Consider the following 24833-nt stretch of genomic DNA (forward strand, 5'->3'; position numbering starts at 1 on the left):
TTGGTCAAAAACTGTGGAACATTTAGCACAGTGTAGGCAGGTACTCTCATAAATCATCCATCATGAAATGGTCAAACTCATTGAAACAGTTTTAAAAAAAATTCAGTAAAGCTGAATGCAGCCTCTCACAACAACGCCAGCTGGTACACTGAAACAGATGGGTTCCTAGAACACTCACCTAAGTGGGGAAGCCTGTACTACAAGGGGCCTGCCCTCCAGAAAATAATTCCATTTTTTCTGGTGTCTGCAGTATTTAAGATGTTTAGGGGAACATAGAGTTTAAGACAAAGTCCATATTCTCCTGAAATTTATAATCTATAAAAGAAGATTGGCAAGTAATTATAGTGCTATGGAAAAAATCCCCCAGTGATTAATCAAGAGGAGATTCAGAAAGGGAATAAATTTTTTAGATATATAGAAAGAGGTGAGGAGAAAAAAAAGAGAAGGACTAATACCATATCTCAGACATCACTGAGCACGGCTCATTTCCCTGTGGCATGGCCCGGTTGCCTGGGAGCGGCCAAGACTTAGAATTGGACATGTCACCTGGGGTGGGACAGCCACTGGGGAAGAAGAGCCAGAATCTGGTGCTGGAAAAAGTCTGGCCCAACAGACAAAACATGATGTGTGGAGAGAATTGGAGCTATGCTTAAATGGTAATCCAGACTACCAGTCTTGGGGGTATGGAAGGAAGGAAAAGAGGTGGCATAGTAAGAGGAAAGGGGGAAACTGACATAAAGACAGAACAGCAGTGATGAAAAAGCAAGAGGTGACAATTAGAGGCACCAATTTGAAAAGTCATTGGAATTGGGAGGGAAGCCACTGAGGTTCTCAGATCCAATGTAAGATCTAAAGAATGACATGAACAGCAAAGATGTCTTGACATGTATATCAGGCATAAATAAGGGCACCACATGACCCTGGCCTGCGTGCCTCATTTGGTCGGGCAGCATCCTGCAAGGCAAAAGGTCCGGTTCAATTCCCGGTCAGGGCACGTGCCTGGGTTGCAGGCCTGGTTCCCTGTTGGGGTGTGTGCAAGAAGCAACCGACCAATGTTTTTCTCCCTCTCTTTCTCCCTAACTTCCCCTCTCTCTCAATAAATAAACAAAGTCTTAAAAACAAATACGGTCATCACGTGTGTGTTAGCTCACCTACCCTTCACAACAGTATTATTGAGGGGGTGCCACTGTTGCCATTTTGCAGTTTAGAAAACCAAGAGTCAGGGAGATTAGGTGACATGCCCGAGGTTACACGGTGGTTTGTGAAGAAGCCCGGGCTTCAGCACCGCCTGAATATTTGTAAGGAAAATATTTTCCTGAGGGCCGGTGCCTTCTTTGCAACCCTGCCATAGGTCTCAGCAGAAAACAATGAAGTAGGTTTCCCCTTTCCAAGCTGTACTGAAAAGCATATCACAGTTCCAGAACTGCATTTTGTGTCCCACATTTCAAGTGCACACAGGAAAGACAGAAGCATAAGGAAAGGGAGGGATTGGGAGAAACACCATCTTGCTTTCAATATTTCCCCTTTGAATAAGATATTTTGTCTGAATAAAAAGAAAACAAAAAGAAGACAATGAAAACAACAGAATGGGGCACTGAAATGCCAATTCGCTAAGCAACGCTAGAATGAAAATAAAGAAGCGAAGTTAATCCAAAGAAAGGAAAAGCAGTTGGGAGCCCTAAGAACATAGTCACCTGCCAAAGTAACCAACAGCTTTAACCACTAAAGAAACTTCTCTGCTTGTAGGGGAGGGGAAAAAACCTGCCCAAACCAGGAAGTTACAGAGGGAGAGAAAACAAACAAACAAACAAACAAAAAACTCCTGGAGTAAAAAAGAAAGGAAAAAGACAAGGTGAAAAGTGGTCTTTGACTGGCCAGGTTAAAGTGGAACACGGTGTCACACTGACCCAAAGAAAATTAGGAGAGAAAGATGTTGAACCTGCTCGCATGCATGTCCAACCCACCACAAGGCAGGCCCTCACTTTGCTATAGGAAAACCACAGTTTAGGCTCAAATGTGTTGATGTGAATTTCAGTTTTACCAGGTTAAGAAAAGAAATAACTATCCTCTTTCTAAAAAATGCATGTTTTTCTTTTTCTTGTTCTTTTTAATTCTTTTTTTACAGGTGAAAATTTTACTTCCTATATAAAATTTGGGATTGAAATCTGTAGAATGACTTCATAATTTTCCAGCAACTTTACGGTTTATAAAACTTACTTTTCTTGGTAGACATGTACCAAGGTCTCAAATGTATTATATACATATATTTATATTCAGGGATTTGAAACTCTGACTTTTTTTTTAGTGACCAGGACCATGTTTCAGCTGGGCCAGCAATTTCAACCACTTTAGGGACCCATGCAAATTAACTCTGCAATGGCAGTCAGTGCTGATCATCAAGGCCAACAAGTGACCCTATCAGCTGTATGTCAATCTGCTGTGGAAGTAAAAGCTATTGACAAGCTACTGCCCAAAGAACTGTATATTGGCTCAGTTATAACTGAGAAACATGGAGCATGAAAATAAATGGAATTCACAGAATATACAAAGCACCACACTGAATCAACCCAAGGATCCATCTGTCTCATGATTCAGCATTCGCACACATTCTAACTTCTGTGGGGGCAGGGGCACTGTCCCTCCAGACACCATCTGTAACTGGCTACACACCCGCACCTCCACCATCACCCAATAAAGAAGAACTCAGCTCTCCCCCAAACCTTGCCCCTACCGTCCAGACTTGCCTACTGAGGTGGCAGATGATCAAACACCCCTCATCTGTAACCTGCCCTTTTACACTTGAAGTGGCTAAATGCTTTGTCTGAAACTGGGGCCAATACCCTTAAGCAGAGGTATTGTCAGCATATTTCTGGATGTGTAAGTTAAATCTATGCTTTACTCCAAAGTCTTTAATGTTTTTTTCCTGAACTGTCATGTTCTCCTAATATATCCTAGGCCTTTACTTTCCCAGTCCTCTATACCGTACCATTGGCCCACTATTCGCCCACACTCACAACAAAGTGACCTTCTGAAATCCAGACTGCATGGTTTCACTCCTCTGCATAAGTGAGGAGTCCACTGGCTTCTATTGCCTATTACAAAATAGACCTTGTTTTACCAGGGCTCGCAGTCCATCATTATTGCACCCCAATCTATGTCACAATTTGCTTTTAACATTCTTCCTTATGAATCTTCAAAGAAACACACCTGTTAACACCTCTTGCAATGTTTAAATCCTACTGCATCAGTCAACTTTTCCATGAAGCGTTTACAGGACTCTCCAAACAAAAACAATCCTATGGTCCTGTATGTTCTCACAGTACCTCGAGCATTCTTTTATTCATGGATTTCACAACTACTACTGGAACAGCTACTATGGGCCATGTGCCTTTCTAAGCACTGAGGATACAGCATTCAACAAAATTAACAAAGTCCCTATCTTCAGGGAGCTCCCATTTGAGTGGAAGGAAACAAACAATAAGCAAGTATGAAGAAATTATACCTCTAAGGGCAAAAAAGATACTAGAGAAAAGTAGTACAAGAGAGGTAGAAGAGCAATGAGTAGAATGGGGTATTGTGATTTAAATTAGGCTGACAAGGGAGGACTTCATTAAGAGGTGACATTGAGCAGAGACTTGAAGGAAGCAAGATTAAATCACTCAGAATGTCAGAGAAAAAGCATTCCAGATGGAGGAGAACTTAGTGCAGAAGCCTTGAGGTGAGAACTTACTTGCCAGTTCTAAACCTCTCCAGGAGGGCAGTGGGCTGAGTGGAGTGCCAAAGGGGAAAGTGGGGGGAGATTAGGTTAGGAAGGTAATGGGGAGAGGGAGCGGATAAGGCAGGTGCTTGCAGAAGAGACAAAGGGCCGGCCTTTTTCTCTGCATGAGATGAGAAGCTTTTGGAGCACTTTGAGCAGAAGCACCAAAATCAGACTTATATGAAAGAATTCCTCTATAGAGAACAACTGGAAGAGAAGACAACAGCAGATGCACGGTTGGCAGTTAAGAAGGAAGTCACTGCACTTGTACAGGTGAGAAATGTTGGTGGCATAAATAGAGGGAAGGGTGGATAAGACAAAAAGGGTCATAATCCAGATGCACTTTGAAGATAGGTTTCACTAATGTGTTGAATGCAGGAGTCAAGGATGACTTCAAGATTTTTCCACTTGGCTGACATGGAGAATGAAGAAATCGCCATGGAGATGAAGGAGACTGGGAGGAACAGGTTGAAAAGGGAGGAGGAGGAAGAATCAGATCCTTTTTGTACAAGACATAGTTAAGATGTCAATTAGATATCCTAGTGGACAAAAGGACTCGGCAGTTGGATATTCAAGTTCGGAGTTTAAGGGAGAAGTCTAGCTCAGAGATATACATGGGGTGGTTCTCAGGTATTTAAAGCCATGAGATTGAATGAAGTCACTCAGGGAGTGAATATGTAGAGAGAAGAGAGATCAAAGGACTGAGCCCTGGGACACTCCAATATTCAAAAGTTGGGTTAGTAAAGAGGAGCTGAGCGTGATACCCTAGATCTCATGAAGCAAATTTTTCAAGGAGGAACAACCGTTAGAAATGGTCCAAGCACTGTCAAGTAAGGTTAACCCTTCCCTGAAGGTCACTGATAACCTTGAGAAAACATTATGGTCAAATGTGGAGTCAAATCCTACTGGGAACTGCTTTAATAAGGAATAGCGTGGTGAGAAATGAAGACGGTGATTGGAAAAGATGCTTTCAAAGAGTTGTGCTATAAAAGAATGCAGGGAAACAGTGGGGTCAATGAAAGGAGTTTTTGTACAAAAACATATTTCAGCAACTTTGATGATAATGGGAAAGATTCAAAGAGAGAAAAATTTGATAATGCAAGAGATAGGTGCTGAAGTGATGCTCTTCAGTTCGGCAGAGGAATGTGATCCAGCGTGTAACAGAAAGGTCGGCCTTACAGCGGATGAGAAATAGTTCATCCCTTTTGTCCAGGTAGCTGTGCTGGTGGGGACACTAGCATGTTCTTTTATGATCATTTTTACTTTCTTAATATTTTAGGAAGCAGGATCACCAGCCAATGTGTTGGGTGAAAGAGGAGGTGGAAAATGGTCTAATAGAGATGGCAGAGTGAGTGTGCAAATGCTAAAGAAATGGAGCAGGGCCCCCTTCACACTCCCTAGAGGCTGTGAACTTAAAGAGAGATCATCGAGCTTCGTTTATGCTCCCTAACCACCTCCTCCCTCTCTCTCTCCCTCTCTCTCTCTCTCTCTCTCTCTCTCTCTCTCACACACACACACACACACACACACACTGTATTCAGGATTCAGGTTAGGTGTTCATCTTATTGCCCTCACCAAATTCTAAGCACTTGAAACATATGTCTTCTAATCATTTTTGAACTTCCAATACCTAGCAAAGATGCCTGGTAAATATTTGTCAAATCATGATTACATGAAGGACCAAACACACACAAAAAGGACACAGCCCTGTTCCTCCCATCTAGAGGCTACATAAATCAGGCTTATGAGCATCTCTAAGTTAAGGCATTGTTATACATAGCATCCTAGTTTTCAGTACACAGAGCACAGTGCTGTACTTAGTAGGGCTGAATAAATATTTGAGTAACACGTGAGTGAGGGAAGATTTTCAGGCTCTTTTATAGATTCCTGTGTATTAGTAGACCCAAGTTCCCAAGGTTTTCCCCAACCTAGTCAGTAAAATAGCCTGATCTTATTCTTCATAATAACAATAGATTTTTAAGTTTTGAGGTCGGCAAGTACAACAAGACAAGCTCCAGAGAAAAAAACTATTTCCCATGACTTATGATCATTCCCAGCCCAGTTTGCAGAAAAGTAACCTGAGGCACATAGAGGCCATACAAATGCAAGAGTCAGCAATCTGAGCTCTTGCTTAGAAGTTTCCAGATATAATCTATAGGATGCTGGCCCTCAGTTTGCATTTGAACAAAGGATAAAGGTCAGCAGATAAAATACAATTTATTGTTATAACTGAACTTCCCTAAAGAGAAATAATATTTTCTCCCAATACTGCTATGCGTGTTTACTTATTTATTCAAAACCTCATTCCACTAACAATTTGAGGAGACATGCAGTGTGATATTTTCCATGAAGAGAAAAAAGTGTTCAATCTCACAAGCTCCACAAATCCCATCAGGGTCCTGATGCCGTGGATATTTGTCCAGCTTGCTATATTCATCCTGTATTAACCCTGCTCACAATCATCAAAATCCCCCTTTTCCCCTTTTCTCAGCAGAAGTAAAGCTTCCAACTTCACACCTCCCAAACAGGTGAGGAAAGAGGGACAAAGGAATTTCCATAGCCATAGGTAAGACACAATCAGAGCCAGAGACCCAACTTCCTGAATCAAGCAGACTCATATGCCATAAAAATGAGGGATGTATTTATTGTAGGCCTCTAATTAAGAAAGTATGGTTTTAACATGCAGCCAACAAAGTGTATCCCACTGTGTGCCCATAAAACACGGCTGGCAAATTGGAAGTGATATAATGGCTCAATCACTACAACTGTCGCCACATTAAGAAGATCCAGCTTGAATTTTGCACCACATCCACCTAATGGCACCACGCAAGGAGCAAGGTCAAATAAATATCTAGCCAGCGTTTAGTACGTAATTCACTTAATAAAAACTTATGAGTATATATTATAGGCAAAACTAACATATACAGAATCATTAAAAATAAAAACTGGACTTGAGAGAACCAAGATGGCGGCGTAGGTAGACACACTGCGCCTCCTCGCACAACCAGAACTGACAGAGAATCGAACGGCAAGGGGGACCAACACCAAGGAAACAGAAAATAATCATTCATCCAGACTGGTAGGAGGGGCGGAGACGGCACTGGGGTGGAGAGGACTCGCGTGGCTGTGGCGGGACTGAGACTGGCGGAGTGTGGGACAAATGGCGCAGGCAGTCCGAGCACTAGCAGAACCTGCAGTCCCACATTTGCACAGATAAACCCAGAGGGCCGGACTCAGAGTGGCGGAGAACGGGGCAGGCAGAGTGGCGGGTAGCACCTTGCGGCACCACATTCGCCCACAGATAAACCGGACGAACGGCGGGCAGAGAAGCAGACCACTGCGCAACCAAGGGCTCCAGCTCAGGGAAATAAAGCCTCAAACCTCTGATTGAAAGCACCCCTGGGGGTTGGGGCGGCAGGAGAGACTCCCAGCCTCACAGGAGAGGTTGTTGGAGAGACCCACAGGGGCCTAGAGTGTGCACAGGCCCACTTACTCGGGAACCAGCACCAGAGGGGCCCAGTTTGATTGTGGGTAGCGGAGTGAAAGACTGAAATCCGGAGGAGAGTGAAGCGGGCGCCATTGCTCCCTCTCGGCCCCGCCCCCACGTACAGCGTCACAGCGCTGTGACCAGCATTACCCCACCCCGGTGAACACCTAAGGCTCCGCCCCTTAAAGTAACAGAGGCGCCAAGACAAACAAACAAACAAAAAAATGGCCCAAATGACAGAACCCTTCAAAGCTCCAGAAAAAATACAACTAAGCGACGAAGAGATAGCCAACCTATCGGATGCACAGTTCAAAGCACTGGTTATCAATATGCTCACAGACTTGGTTGAATCTATTCGAAAAACAGATGAAAAAATGAAGCCTATGCTAAGAGAAACAAAGGAAAATGTACAGGGAACCAATAGTGATGAGAAGGAAACTGGGACTCAAATCAATGGTATGGACCAGAAGGAAGAAACAAACATCCAACCAGAAAAGAATGAAGAAACAAGAACTTGGAAAAATGAGGAGAGGCTTAGGAACCTCCAGGACACCTTGAAACGTTCCAACATCCGAATTACAGGGGTGCCAGAAGGAGAAGAGGAAGAACAAAAAATTGAAAACTTATTTGAACAAATAATGGAGAACTTCCCCGATGTGGCAAAGGAAATAGACTTCCGGGAAGTCCAGGAAGCTCAGAGAGTCCCAAAGAAGCTGGACCCAAGGAGGAACACAACAAGGCACACCATAATTACATTACCCAAGATTAAACGCAAGGACCTACATCCAAGATTACTGTATCCAGCAAAGCTATCATTTAGAATGGAAGGGAGGATAAAGTGCTTCTCAGATACGGTCAAGTTGAAGAGGCTCATCATCACCAAGCCCTTATTATATGAAATGTTAAAGGGAGTTACCTAAGAAAAAGAAGATCAAAAATAGGAACAGTAAAAATGACAGCAAACTCACAGTTATTAACGACCACACATAAAACAAAAACGAGAGCAAACTAGGCAAACAACTAGAACATGAGGGTTGTCAATAAGGGAGTGGGAGGGGGAGAGGGGGGTAAAGGTACAGAGAATAAGTAGTATAGATGATAGGTGGAAAATAGACAGGGGGAGGGTAAAAATAGTGTAGGAAATGTAGAAGCCAAAGAACTTATAAGTATGACCCATGGACATGAACTATGGGGGGGGAACGTGGGAGGGAGGGGGGTGGGCAGGATGGAGTGGAGTGGGGGGGGGGAAATGGGACAACTGTAATAGCATAATCAATAAATATATTTAAAAAAAAAAAAAAAAAAACTGGACTTGATCTATGGCTCCAATTTCAGACATGCTTGTAAATCAGAACCACTTGGTTTAAAATTTTGTTAGATGACCATTTTATAAATTTACTAAAATGATGATTTGGGGACAAAGGATAGACAGGATCATCTGGGGCCATATTATTCCTCAATCGTCCCTTGAGACAGTGTTTAATTATTTTTTAATGGTAGTTTAAATGACTCCAGTGCTCATCGACTCTTCCTTAACACTGTTGTCATTATATTAAAACTTAAGGATGGTGATAATGGCAGTGATGAGCACATCACATATGATGAAGTACTTTTCAAGGGACTTTGAAAACTAATTGAGTCACAGTCAGGCTATTTTGTTTTCCACAATTGGCTGGGGTATCATTCATAAATCCCAGGTCCAAAGAGAAAAAGATAGGTCTTTACTGGCCACCACGGTCCATAATCTCTCCTACAGACATTAGAAGAGCTCCGGACCCAGCAAAGCTCTCCCTGCTCTGTTTCTTAGGGGTGCAGCCACTGCACCACCTACAAGCAAAATGGCAAACAACCGCCTGCACCTGCCAACCACTGCTGACCATGCTAAGGGAGAAACACAAATCATTGCTGCTCAGTGCAATGACTGCTGTGCAGAGAGCCAACTCCCAGCGTTAGAAAAGCCTGCAGTCAGAGGAGAATCAAGGATGAACAGGCCAAATAAAATTGTGTTTCTGGGGTCACACTTGGTTTTGAAAGCTGAAGGTATCTTGATTGTATTCAGTTAACCACATGCGGGGCTGCTGCATTTTCTCTGCCATGAAAACACAGGTGTTAACACACCAGGAAGTTGGTAGTTCAGGAGTTGCTCTCTAAAGCCTCCCCTCTGGGACTAAGTGCATCCCTAGCACACCCTCCCACAGTACCTCAAGCCCCATGTAGAGTAGGAAATTAAATAAACAAGACTATTCAGAAAGGACCAAGACTTCCTTATACATATTCATTTCTGGAGAGTGATTCATCCTTTCTGAGATGGGCACTGAGAATGCCCTATAAAAATTCAATATGTCCAAAAGCAGAGCAGAGCCTCTGGAAGGAGCTTCCTGGTGCTAGAAGTCACAAGGGTATGATTTCTATTAATCTGCAAAACTGCACTCATTCATATGAAAGAAGTGGATGGATTTAAAAAATCCATCAGGGTATACTAATATCACAATCCTATTTATTTAGGCACTGTCTTCAGGTTCCAAACAACAATAAGGTATTAACACTAAATACCAATCAATAATCAAGTAATAAATAAGCATCAATTGATCAATATTTATTAAGTATCTATTTGGTGCCCAGAATATTACTTGGTGCTGGAAGGGGATTAAAAATAAATATGAGACATTTTCCCTATCCTTTTTAAGTTTAAAGGGTGCATAACTTACTTAATAAAAATTTTTGAGTATATACTAACATACCCAGACTTATTGGAAATAAAAGCAGGTATCTATCTATAAGCTAAATTTCAGAAATGTTTTCAAATTTCTGTTTAAATCTCCACAGAAATTTAATGTTTTTCCATATGAACACATTAAAATATTTAAAGATAATATTCATATGTCTTTTTTCCAAGCTCAAATTTCTTTAACCACTTCTCATGTGACAAGATTTTAAAAATCATTCCCCATCTTAATTGCCACTTTCTACATATACTTTCTCTTTTAAGCATCTCTTTTAATATGATATGACTCCATGCTTTCGCTCTATGGAATTCCATCTTATTTGTGAAATGGCAGGACTAGGCCAGATTAATATGACTGTATCCTTCCATCACTAAAAATGCTGATTTGAACAAACTTCCCCTGGCCCTAGCTATCTGCAACTAGGAGACCTCCAGGGAGTAGCCACAGACAGCAATGTCTTCAGATCAAAATGCTAAGAAGAGACTAGGATTGTGTGGTAACCACTGTACAGGATGTGGTTTCAGAGAATTTGTCAGGAAGAGAGGTCTTATGATGTACAGTGTGACGGGTGGATGGACTCATTTACAGGGTTGCCATATGTATGATCTGCAGAGGCTCTTGGAGGGAGCGCATTTGGTCCAACTTGGTCTTTTTACTGAGTAGAAATCAGAGACTCGGATGCCAAGTAACCTGTTCAGAAGTAACACTGCAGGTAGCAGATTGTATTTTCCAAAAATATTAGCAGTATTTCTGATCCCACCTGGTCTTTTAAAACCTTGCCACGTCTCCATCAAGAAGTTGTGTCTATTTCCCCTTTCCCAGTGACAGCTTTGACAAGGACATGCTGCATGACTTCTGGGGCCACATAAAAACTGACCATATGGCTTTTGCATAGTTCTCTATCTCTTTATCTCTAGCTATCTCTAGCTCTGTCTCTCTATCTCTCTATCTCTAACTCTTTATCTCTAATGCTAGCTCTAGCTCTAACTCGCCATGCATCTTTGGAGCCCTGAACCAGCACATAATAATTCTGGTATTCCAGAAGCCAGTACACGGGAGACACCATGCGGCGAGACCAGAGACACCTGAGATACCCCACTGTCCAGCTGTTTGAGTCTTCCCAGCACAGCTGACAGAGCTTTCTCAGAAGCTTCCCTGAGTGAGAACCACAAAGCTGATCCCGGAACCACAAGGAGTAAGAATATAGTTATTGTAAGCCACTGAGTCACTCAGTTTAGAGATAATGCGGACACAGGGACCTTCAGGGGACCTGTCAGGGGACAGCAATATCTCTTTCTTCAAAGTCCCTCCGATCTGTACATAGTGTTTAAGTTTCTTTCTCTAGAATTGCCTTGATGTGCGATGATAACAGAATGTGGTAGGACCAAGATTCTGACCGAGAAACTCACTGCAGAAAGTGGTCAGATCGAATGGGAGGTCCAGGCCCTCCGTCGAGGTCTTTTACCTTTCCCGCCCTGACCATTTGCACACAGCACCCTGCTTTAGCAAACCTTGGGCAGCACTGCCCCACCCTAGAGAGGAAGGCACACACGACTGGACACAAGCTAGTCCTTCGTGAATGTGGTGAGGATCACAAGGAAACAGTGGGCTGCACGTTGAACTCGTGATCTCAGTGGAAAGGGCAGGCAGAGTCATTATTAGGTGTTTTAATAAATAAATAAATAAATAAAATTATACTCTGAAGAAATTATCCCCTGCAGTCCTTTAAAATAAAATCACATCTGGGTTCCTGGGGAAACAAACAGTATGCAAGACCACAGAGCTAGAAATGTTACAGGTTTGATTGATTAAATAACTTTGCCAACCTATTATTTACTCAAACCTAAGTGAAATCAAGCAAAGATGTTTGAAGGTATTCAAGCAAAACTAGTGTCCTCAGATTTTTTGCTTTCTTGTCTTCATTCGGTTTTCTGGGGATTTTCGTTAGTGGGAGAGTGAGACCAGGCACCGGCAGCAGGTAGGGTACTCTCTCAGCCGCCCGAGCGGAGGCTGACAGCCGCACAAGGTCGTCTGCGAGCAAAAGAAGGGGTAGAAAATGAATGTCATCTCCAAAGAAAACCATCTGGATCCCGATAATTCTCGGTGGAAAAATGCCTAGGGAGAAAGGGTAACAACAATTCTGGAAAATGGAGTCCAACAATGGGGCTTCTTAAAAGTTATTTTTTAACTGATTGCTGTTCCATTCTACACTGGAAAACTGGGAAAGGTAATTCCTTTGTAACAAGATCAGTTGACATTTTTGCCCCTAAAATCTGGCACTAAGAAGATGATAATCTCGCAAATAGTGCTGTTTCTGGGACTACCAATCAGAGTCTCTCCATAACAAGTCTGGGCTTAAAGCGCCGGGCTACCTGGCGCCGCTCTGGAAAGACCACCGGCGCTTTTTGCGCTTATCTCCTCGATGGGAAACGAGCCGCAGGGGCTGAACAGTGGAATTACCCCCTGGCCAGCAGCCGTGGCTTCTCATCAGGAAAAAGACTGGGACTACGGAAAAAAGCAAAAAGATAAAGGTCAGGAGACCCGCTTCTAGTCTGTGTCCTGACAAACCAGCTGTGTGCCTCTGAGCTAGTTTTTCTGATTCATCGTCTAAAATTGTCCTTACTGGGCTCAAAGACTTTTCCAGTCACGTCCGGCTCTGCAACCACTGCTTCCATGACACATGGTCAAGATGTCTTTACTCTTTCCGTAGTAGCTTTTGTCAAATGTAAAATTAGATTAGGGGCACCCAAATATCTAAAGAGAATATCCCTTTATATCTAAAAGTAGTCCCTGCTGGCCACTACTCTTTGAGAACTCATTCATCTTTGGCAGCTCAGGGTCCCTTTCGCATACGTGATCTGCAAATGCCATTTGTGGCTTCTGTGTCACCCTGTGACCATGAAAGATGTCGTAGCCTTAGCCAGGTGGGCTGCCCACAGGTGCGTTTGGGTCCATCTGCAATGTAGCTCGTCCTATGGCAACCCAAGAAAAACAACAGGCGAAGAGTCTGACATGGGACAGGAATTCACTCAGAAGCTGGGGAGTTAATCAGCTCGTGAAGGGGTGACTCTCCCCAACATGAAACCACACCCAGGTCCCTGGAGTTGTCACAACACTGAGCTCCAGCACAGAGGAGGGGGAGCACTTGGCAGCTGAAGAGAGTCGGGGCCTGTCACAATGAGAGCAAAAGGACAATTATGAGAGTGTGTTTAGAAGGATACAAAGAAGATTTGAATATGGTAAGGTGTGGGTGGGAAGGAGGCTAGCAGAAAAGAAAAAGTCAGGGAGTGATAATAAGGCAGAAAATCAAGAGAATAAAGAAGTGATCGTCATCGAGAAAGAGAAACCATAATATTACAAGAAATAACTAATATAATGGGTGGAGGGTGTAGAGAGGAGAAGGGAAAGGAAAGAAACAGGAGACAGATAGAGAGAGACAGAGACAGTCTCGACCAGTGTTTGACCAAACAACTGGGCTCCATAGCCTAGTCAAGTGGACACATAAAATTAACCATCAGATCCACTGTGCATGAAAAAGCCTTACACAGAGCAGGGACCCAGAGAGCTCTCACCCCTTCCTGTCTCTTTTGGCCTTTATCTCTGTGTCTGTCCATCTCTCTCTTTTTTTTTCCCTTAGATATAATTAACATTTAAATAAGTAGACTTTGAGTAAAACAGACTATACTCCAAATGTGGGGTGCTCCTCATCTAATAAGTCAAAAGCTTTAAAAGTAAAGACTAAGGTTTCCCCCAGAAGACTAGGCTAAGAAGAAGGAATTCTGCCTCAAGACTGCAATATAGCAATCCTGCTGGAGTCTCCATTTCCAACCTGCCAGCTCTACAAACTTCAGATTTGCCAGACCCTACAATCGCATTAGCCAATTTCTTAAACTAAATCTCTCTATACATATGCCCCCTCTTAGTTCTGTTTATCTGGAAAATCCTGACTAAAGTACTATTCACAACTGCCCTGCAAAGAAGGTATCACTGACCCGCCTCATTGATAAGGAAGCTCCAGAGAGTCTACCTTCCCCAGTCACCTCTACCTCCCCCAAGTCTTTCATCTGGGAAGAAATAGCCACTTATTTAAATGCGGGCCTTTCTTACCTCTAAATCCATTGTGTCGTGACCTGGCAAAGTCTTCTGGAGCCATTTCGTCCCATTTGAGGCATTCAAAGCTTTTTAGGAATGTCATTTGGCAACATCTGACCAGAGGGGCAAACAGATTCCTCTCCACAACCCTGTGGCTATGGCAATTATGTAGTCTTGTTTCTAAAGTGGCCCAGTCCCTGGAGTTCAGGAAGGAGCATTAGATACAAAAGAGCTCGATCACTTCACAAATACCAAGACCTAAAAGAAATACCCTACCATTTCAAACAACGGCTTACTCACACTCGGGCAATGCTGTAGCTGAAATTCTGGATCCATTCCCCATTCTGCTTCATTCACTGTTCCCTACCCCAATTAGTATGAGTTCCTATGTTTGGTCGATCTTCAACACTTTATAGTAAGGGGCAAATCTTACTTGCATGTGATGTCACGTTCTAAATTACACACAGGAGTGCAAATCCACAAATTTTGTTCTTTTCTCAACTCACCAGCTTACCCCAGAGTGTAACACCATGCACAACATTAATGATCTTGAACACACAGATCAGTCAGGTGTCTCACAGGAGCTTAAAGAAGGCAGGGGGTTAACCACCAACGGAAGCTCAACTTCAACAGCCTTTATTAACCCTGCGAGCGACTCTAACCACCGCCTCCAGGATATAGCAATGGGACCTGGTTTCCCTCGCCTCTCGAGTACCGCAGAGCTGGTATGTAGGAAGGAAAAACTGTCAGTACACCTGTAGATGTCTCATGTGGCTTTTGCTACCTACCAATGTAATCAAGGTACTGTAATCACTTTTATTCTTGATTTTTTTTTCTCCCAGAAGTAAGTGATTTCTCATGCTCAGAGCTTTTTCCTATGCTCTAAAGAGTCAGTGCTGAATCTTTTAACTATTGAATTATCAAGCAGCATCTTTCTGAGACCTCCAGAGTGAGGATTTTAAAAATCCGGTTAGGCAAACCAGGCTGGTACCCTGAAAAGAGCATGGAAGGTGCAATGCAGAGGTCAATCACTTGACCTCTTTGGATTCCATTCAGTTCAGTCAACATTTATTGACTCCTTCTTATGAACTGGACATTGTGTTGAGTTCCAGAGACATAAAGAATAATGAGCCACTCACTTCCTTGCCTTCAGAGAGCCTAAAGTCCACTGGGGGGTGGGGAGACAGCCGTGTATAAAATCAGTTACAATACTGGTGGCACACCTCAACAGAAGGGCACGTGGTGTACTGGGAAGTACTAGCCGCAGTGACTTGTTCCATCTAGACTGAGTTTTAGAGAATGATTCTCAAGGAAGGGGACACTTCAACAGAACCTCACATGAGAAACAGAGGCTGAAGTAAAGGATTTCCATGTCTTTCCTCACCTCCTTTCAGCTCTGAAATTTGGTGACTTTATGATAAATCCAAGAAATTTAAGAAGCCAGGAACATCCAGAGTCAAGAGGTATTTGAGGGGAGTGGGGTATGTGGGACAAGGAAGCTATACAAACTAATGCCTGCTCAGAGCTGTCTGTTGGACAGAACCCCAAAGTCAGGTAGTTGTCCTATGCAGTCTCCTCCAGACCATGTCAACCTCGTGACCAGGGAGCATATGTATTCCCAAAGCCCTCACTTCAGATGCTGTGCAAGAAGAACACAGGTTGAAATGCTGTCTGCACTAGGGAGCCCACAGCCTGACAGCGGGAAAAGGAAAGGAGGGGGTGGGGAAGCTCTGACTGCAAACCAGTCACCATGTAGAGCATAAGGGAGGTGCCAACAAGGAGCTCATTAGAGGGAGGGAAATGTTTGCTTCCATAGGAATCAAGAAGATTTCATGACATACATGCTTCCAACTAAAAAATTATCAAAAGGCAGAGAGATACCAGGAAGAAAGGAAGAGCATTCTATACAGAACAAACATGTGATCAAAGGGAGGAGGGAAATAAAATAATTTTAGGGAATCATAAGCTAATTTAGGTCAGAGCTATGGAATATAATAACTCTATTAAGATTGTTATAAATATTAATGATTGATTGCCTGATCAGTGTACCAAGAATTCAACTGTCTTATTTCACCCTTTACTTCCAGGTGGGAGGCGGTATCATCCCCACTTTTCAGATGAAAAAGCTAAGGCTTAACGGGCCAAGCTGGGATCTTAACATGGTGTTTCTGGTTCCAGAGTTCACGTTCTTAGTGACTATGCTTGTTTAGGATGCAGTGTGTGATGTCCTGCTGGATAATAGTTGTTTAACCAAAGAGGCAATGGAAATAGCATCACTTTTAAGGAGAGGACTAATATATTTGAGCACATAAATCTGGCAGCAGAATGGAAAATGATCTGGAGCAGAGAAAGACTGGAGATAAGGAGATCTTTGACCTGAATGCTATTGTGATCGTATATATGCAAGAGTCATAAAACGTTCTGGAATGAAACAATAGCAGTGGAAAAAGAAAAGAAAGAAAGATACATGTTAAAAAATTGCGTAGATAGAATCACTAGGACCTAGTTAGTGATTGGATATGGTAAAAGAGGTGAGAATAAGGAGTTTGGAGAAAGTGTGTTTGGTCCGTGTAAGGTTCTAACCCATAACTTTGTTTTAATCAGAACTCCAGAGTCAGGAGTTAAGAAAAAGATAAAAGAACATGAGGACGTAGAATTAAAATGCAAAAACATGTGTACTCAGAAACTTGGGAAGAGGGTTTTTAGCTGCATCTATATTCTGATATTTGGTGTGTCTCCTGACACATGGTAGGACCTCAAAAAGGATTTGTTGAATGAGTAGATGAATGAATGAGTCAGCTTATCTAGATTAAAAGATCTTAGTAGCACATTCTTGAATGGGGGAGTTGGGGCAGCCACCAGTCCCATGAACCTCACATGCCAATGTGATTAATGTTGCTTTTTCCAGAAGTCTTGGCCTGAAAAACTCAACACTGAACACCTGAAGAAAAAAAAATCCCATTGGCAAAGCTTGCTTTTCACAGTAGGAGACTCCCAGCAACATTGCCAAGATCCCGGAGGCCCAATACCTTTCTGACTTAGCAATAACTCCCAAGTTAAACAAATTGCCAAAGAGTTATAAGCTTCTTATTAGTTGGATAGATTCCTCCAATTGCTCTGTTGGCTTCACTTTCTCTGCACACATGTTGGTGAGTTCCATCAATAATTCGTGTGCCTGCAAGTTTGCTCTGCAACTGAGGAACGCTGGCATTTCTGGGTTAGCATCTGCTTTGTGATCTATGGTCTACAATCTCCACTCCCTCTTGCCTTCACTTTGAACTGAAGTGCTGTGTTAAGCAACCCCACTACCCACCACTGAACAAGCTGAGACCTGAGTTTTCATTAGTGTTACAACACTTGCACTTTATCCCAGGCTAACCAGTAACACCAGTATTCAAACTGCAGTGGGACAATAACCACAACAACCCAAATGAAAGCTCCTGTACCACTTCCATGACATCCGGGAGCAAGCATGGCACTGGAGGTAGCTGGAACATGGGTCACAGAAGGTTTAAACAGGAAAGGTATTGGAAAAAGCTGAAAACCATGAAAAACTACTACATTAGCGTTAGTTTTCAGCCCTTAATTTACCCAGCAGGAACTGAAGTAGAGAACTCTCAGGTAAAGAGAGAGTACATATTACCTGAGTAAAGATCAAATTGATCCTTTGGGGAGGGGGAAATCCACTTTAAAAATCAAATTGTCCATTTCAGTTAGCAGCCATAATTCATAAGCTAATATTCAGTCCCTTATTTCATTTTTGAGTTGAGCAAAATTTAGGTACAATACTAACTTTTGTTTCTTCACTGATTTCTGTATAATGTAAGGACAGTGTGATGGTTTCCTTATACCACATGAAATGAAAATATTCCATTCAAAACATTCCTAAAAGGAAAGCTCCTTCAAAGGAATTATAAGCTAGGTTTCCTGTTTTGTTTTCTTTGAAAAGCACATATATCTACAGTACACTGGCTCCACTCTTCATTTGGAGTTATGACAAGGGACCACATGGTTAGTTTCTACACACTACTTCCATTGACTTAATAAGCATCCTACATGAGATTAATAAAAAACAATCATTTTATTAACTACAGTAAAGAGTTATGGAGAAAATGTGAGTCCACCAGATATCCATAATTCCATCTTTTATCCTTAGCAGTGTTATCTTATTTCATCTAGGATTTTTTTTCCCTAGGCACACAAATGAGATCTTTCAGAGGGTGGGCTGAGGAGTAGGAAGACGGAAGAAGAGAAGAGGAGAGGAGAGGCAATGTACCTGTACAAAGTGTACATAAACTAGCAAATTCCATGCAAATGACTGATACTCAGGTCCTCAATCTGAAATAGAGAATGGACTCAGAATGAAGTTGAATGGGTTCCTGGCCCAATGCTTTCTGAGAACCTCTCTCTTCTTCTTCTAAAAAGTACTGTAATTTGGTGAAACAGGACAGTTCCTTGGTAACTGCCACCTGTCACCTGCCTGACCTCTTATTTCTGCAACTTCAAGATGACAGAGAGAGGAATAACCTCCTTGGAGTCTATCCATATTGGAGAAGACTTTCCCTAGAAATACAATGTTTTCTAATTCTCTGTAACCACTACTTTGTAGTAAAATTAACCTGCCACTCTGGGTTCTCTAGAGATTTCATGATTTATACTTCTACATCCAGAAATAGATCCCAATAAAGCAATATTATTTATAACTACTGTATGCCAGACATTAGACAAAGCTTTACTAGTTTTAATGATGTACATTTGATGTAAAAAAGGCAACCTGAAACAAACTGACTGGGGTCATGCTGCAGAAAATTGCTATGATTTTTATTCATAAATATTTCCCCCAGATTTAAAGCAGGAAAAAGGAGTGAGGTACAATCTAAGCCTTGCTTGTGCTTCATTAAGAAAGCTGTCTCACTGTTGTCCACCTCACTTTTCCCACCTAAGAATGTTTGAATATGAAGTGTAATCTCTTAAACTAAAGAATATAAGAAACCCTAGTGGGAGACTGTTAAACAATTGGCACAATACTAAGCACCTTGTTTATCCTAAGTATCAGGAGGCAATTCTGTGGTTTCCTTCAGAGTGAAAAGAAAAATGAGCTCTTAAAATCGGGGGGGGGGAGGGGGAGTTCCAAAGTAATACAAGATGTTAACCTTAGGGGAGACTGGTGAGGGGTGTATTAGAAGCCTGCATTATCTTTTTAACTTTTCTTGAAAACATGGTAATGTTTTACAACTCAGATTTTTTTTTTTAATGGAGTATGGCTGGGAGGAGGGAAGAGTGAAATACGGCTACAGGAGCATCGAAGAGTTGTTTCAAAAATTCGGTCTTAAATGGCAGGCAATAGCCAAGCAATGCCTGATCTGAGATGTGCAGAGGACTTGGCCTTTGGTGACATAGAAAAACAATCTTAGGTTTAGAGAACAGAGAGTTCCCAACATCTCTGCTGGGCAAGGAAGACTTCAATCATTTTGTACAAAGCAGCATGACTTTTCAGCCTCTGCAAGGTGTCCTCTCTGAGCATCCTTTCATTCAAGTATCAGGTATTTTCCTGAGCTCTTTCTCTCCATTTACACATGGTGTTTTGATAAGTCATTCTCTTCCTTTAGCAAACACACCTTGGGGGAGTAATCAAATCCCAGAAGTCACTCTAAGCAAAGATACATGGTACCTATGAATCGCTTCTGTGTGCATGTATATTTTAATCTGTTATTTAAATTGTAAGGTTAACTGGGGAGATGAAAAAAAGAATAGAAGAATTGAAGGCAGTCCCATCAGCTCTGTTTAAACAAAGTTCATATGGCTTGATGCAAGCCAAGATTAAATGTGACTGAGTGCTTCTGTATGAGGAAAAACCCAGACTGAAAAGTAGAAAACTCTCTTGCTGTCCTTTGCCAACCTTTTAAAATAACTACTATTGTGTTGGATTAAAAAGCATTTGCTGAAGATTTTATGGAGAATTAAGCTTATTTGTTATTCTTTTAAAACAGAAAGGAGAATAATAAGGCTGTTAGTCAACATTGTCTTAGAAGATAAAGCTTTCAAGATAGCAGAGGATGGGGTCAGTTGGGAGCTTCCCTGAACCTGCTCTTGATTGACAGCCCTTCAGAATTTCAGCTGCAAACGTAATGCCCCTTCCCCGCCCCCCAATTCAAGGGTTCATCAGTCTTGGTCACTAAGAAGTGGTCTGTTCCAGTGTCCTGTGGATGAGTGGCGTCATCCCCCCTAAGAATTCAACTGTGACCTCACCAATGTACAACACAGAGACCACAGAGAAACAGAGGATGTCGAACTGGCAGTCAGAGAAAAAGGAACTCCAGAATATCCTAAGTATTCTTGATTGATTTGATATTGTATCTGTTGTTTCTTCTTCCATATCTCCATTAAAAAAAAAAAAAGCAAAATGATTCCAGGATGCTTCAGAGCCCCAACGAAAGCCTCATGTTCATGTTGGAGAAAGCGACCTGCTCGGGCAGCAGCCAGAGCTCCTGCTATGAGGGACACTCTGGAAATACAGCTTTGACAACAAGCAAGTCTTGTGGGTGCTCAGCACAGGGCACTCAACAGCGTCTCTTTGGGATAAACTAATTGAGGAGGAAAGGTTGGCACCACTTCTTCCGTTCAGTTCATCCTTCTATCAGTTCATCCTTCCCCTCATGAAGGCTGAGAGAGCTTTCTTCAAACACTGGAAAGATTTAATTCAGACAGCATGATTCTCTGTGCTCTCAGTCAGCTCTTTATATCAAAATGATTCTGGTGTAGACATCAGTCTTGAACAGTGGTTTTCAAACAGGGTGAGTTTGACCCCCACGGGACATTTGGCAATGTGTCAGAACATTTCTGGTTGTGACAACTGCTATTGGCGTGTAGTGGGTGGAGCCCAGGGGTCCCCTCCTGTAACACTCTAGATTCCTCGAGTCCTACGACCGTACAGACAGCCCTGCACCACCAGGCAGTGTCTGACCCACAGGCAATTCTTCCACGGTTGAGAAAACTGTACCCTAGAGGATGGAATGAAAATTAAAGTTTCTATTGTTCCCATAAAAACATTTTTTTTAGGTTTTTAAAACTCTACAAAAGAATGTCCCAGTGTTAAAAAGCCTATGTTTTTGTCATTCTAACATGAATACCAAGATCTTCACAAGTTCCTCAAACAAAATGACTAGCAGATAATACCTGATGGCAGGAAACAGATATTCTACATACAAACCATAATGTGTTTCTCTAGATACTTTCATCAACTAACCCATCAACAATACGTTGGATGCCCAACACTTGGTGAGTCCAGTGCCTGCTACTGTAGAGAATACAAAAAGTATAGGAGGTGATTAGAATCAAAATAAAAAGAGAAATTTCTTATGGAAAATTAACAATATAGAATATATTAACAAGAAAATCAAATAAAGCATACATTTAGCTAAATATTAAAATTGGCAAGTTAATATTTATGTTGTATGTAATTATTTTTTTTAAATTAAAATTTTAATGACAAATAAGTTTAGTAACTGCTGATTAATTTGCTGGGGGGGATACTGAACCAGTGAATGCCTATAAACATTATTTTTAATTTTCAAATTCAATAAATGGGATTCTTTCTTCAAAGTCACTAGAAGGTCACTGAGAGATTGAACTGGCCCAACATTAACTAAAAACAAAGTGATAATTCCAGGACAGTACTCAGAAAAGAAATTTAGCAAACTTAGTTAAATAGGCATAAGTCATTCTTCACAAATCAAAAATTTGGAATTATCCTAAAAAGTATCGATAGTATAGAATTAAGAAACAAAAGTAAAGTCTTTTCAAAGTGGACACAAAAACCCTCTTTTAGGCTTAATTTCACTCAAAAATAAAAAGTAACATTTAATCATTTGTATTTAAAATAGTGAAAGAAGTAAAAAATAAAATGAGATAAAAAGGAGAAAAATCCATTTGAGATAAAAGAATTTCTCGTGGCCTAACAGATGTACTGAACACACTAAACTGAGCTAGAACCACGCTTACAACTTTCCAACTCACTCTTTTCTTCCTTGCATCACTAAGTCTAGACCCTATAATTGCTCTACAAGAGCAGAGGCAAAAAAATGCAGACAACTATAATTGAATAACAATAAAAAAATTTTAAAATAAAATTTAAAAATTTTAAAAAGGAAAAAAAATAATAGTATAGGAAATGGAGAAGCTAAAGAACTTATATGTACAACCCATGGACATGAACTAAGGTGGGGGGAGGATGCTGGAGAGTGGGGGGTGCATGGAAGAGGGGGATAAAGGGGAGGAAAAGATTGGGACAACTGTAATAGCATAATCAATAAAATATACTTAAAAATTAAAAAAATAAAGAATTTGGCAGCAGATAGAGCCTCCAGTCAGGTGAGCGGGAGCTGCACACTTTCCTTGGAAAAGCCTCTGACCAGTAAAGCCAAGCCAGGCTGCCCAAGCGAAGGTCTGGATCCTCGCATGTCCTGTAATGGGACTGGACAGACAATGGTTTGAGGCGCCTTTTTTGTGCTGACACTCTGGCAGATAGGTGACAGATGATAAGCCAAGTCCAAGAAGCACTAGGAGCCATGAATGGTGTTAGACTAATGAAATGGGGTTTCATTGTTGTTGTTGTTTTGGTTCGTCATTCATGTGTCCCTAGCTATCAGGCAGGAGAGGAATGAAAACTTGAGATTGCAGATCTGTAAGCCCTTCACCTGAGATGGGCGCCATCCTTTTGCCTCTGTACTTATCTAAACAGTTTCAAGTTGGGAGGGTCAGCTCCTCATATGCCATCTCTGTAGAAGCGGTGTTTCAGCAATGCCTGGCCCAGACTCACTTCTTGTTTGCCTGCTTACACTCTATTTGAAAACAGGAACAATAGGTGCTGTGACACCAAACACTTTCAGTAGCAGCACTCAGCAATTGTCCTCTCTGTGCTAGACTTGAAAAATGAAAAGCCACAAAAGAAGAAGGACATTTGGTATAACATGAGTCTGTCAGGAGTAGCCCCGCCAACACCAGCCTTGCAAGGAACACTTTTGTCATGAGAGATTAGAACCCCAGGAGCTTGTCAGCTTTAACAGACTATATCACATAGGAGTGAGAAAATTCAAATAAGACTTGAATAAGGATTGAGTCCTGACTTTAAAAATTACACATATACCAGTTCTGACTAGAAGGTATCAACCACATAATATGAAAAATAGAGATATTTATTGAAGAATACACAAGATACAAGAAACATTGTACATAGGACAATGACACCTCAGTCTCCTTCAAAGTAGACACCTTGAGACCCCACACAATTCTCCCAATCACCATAAGCTGCCCTGCCATATTTTCCTGAGTCTCACTGATGGTCTGAAATCTTTCCCTTTCAAAGGTGATTTTAGTTTTGGGAAAAGCCAGAAGACACGGGGCATCAAATCTGGGCTATAGCAGGGCTAAGTCATCTGAGTGATTTGATGTTTTGCCAAAAAACTCTGCACAAGACGTGATGCATGAGCAGGCGCATTGTGATGAAGCTGCCAATCACCAGTTGCCCATAGCTGAGGCCTTCTGAATCATCCAAATAGTTTCAGTGTAGAAATGTTCAAGCTTAACACAAAATTTGATGCAGATTTGTTGCTCTACTCACCCAGTCATTTTGAATGCGACAGCCACACAGTACACGTGCTCAGTCAATGGTGCCTACCATGCATTCCAGTCCACTCTCCTTGGCTGCCAGGCTACATGAATGTCGTGCGAACCATTCTCATTATATCAGCAATGGTTGGAGGTTTTCTGGACAGACCTTGTACATATAGAAAGCAGGCTAAAAGGCATGTACTATAACATTAAAACAAAATACACATATGCATGTATATATACATATATGAAATCTTTTTACAATTTGAAAATTGCCAAAATAACTGGAAGAAATTATGGCTATTGGTTTTTCAGGCAACTATTGCCAGGTGACTTTTAAGAATACAAGATTTTAATACCAATAAAATAAATACTTCATGACCAAATGGTTATCTAGACTATCAGGAACTCTGAGAAGCTTCCAAATTTGTGAAGGCATGGTCTAGAAACAGCTCATGGAAAAAGCTGGACTTGAACAGAGTTGAAAAATTGACAGCAAAAAGTGCACTTTTCATTGTTTTTAATTTTTGTGTTGATCGGAAAAGCCACCAAAATTTCTGTTCTTCAACAAAGAGTTTGGCAAAGCGTTTGGCCTCAGATTTCCCGTATATGCTATGTCACCCCTAATATACCAACTCCTGTGGTTTTACCCTTTTCAATGGCCTGTTTGCCTGGATTTAGTGTGTTTTTATTTGGGGGGGGTGTTGTTTGTTTGTTTTGTTGTGGGAGTGTTAATGCTCCTATTTGGTCAATTTTGACAACAACACAGAGAGGTATGCTTCTGCAAAATCACCCATCAGGTGAAAGGGGCACAGGCCATGGCCTTAATAATAATACCTTTAAGTACTATAACTTTTCATTTACCAAGATTGTATATCATGTAGATCAGTTAACATGCACAGAGAAGAGGGAAATGCTTTGACCCACATAGAGAATCAGATATGTAAACCCTGATCTCCTGAAGTTGAACCTCTAACCCCCAAAGCCAACCAGCTACAACCCCAGACAACGACAAACCCTTGTTTAAGCCTGATATATATCATACTATTCTTTGTAATACACTAGAATGTGCTGACTAGAAAGTAGCTTGCATTTTGCCCTTGAAGGACACTAGACAGGTAGCCCTACAGTCAGTATTCTCACAGAAAAACAGAGACAAACT

Source organism: Desmodus rotundus, chromosome 4 (genome assembly GCF_022682495.2).
Source record: "Desmodus rotundus isolate HL8 chromosome 4, HLdesRot8A.1, whole genome shotgun sequence".
Lineage (NCBI taxonomy): Eukaryota > Metazoa > Chordata > Mammalia > Chiroptera > Phyllostomidae > Desmodus > Desmodus rotundus.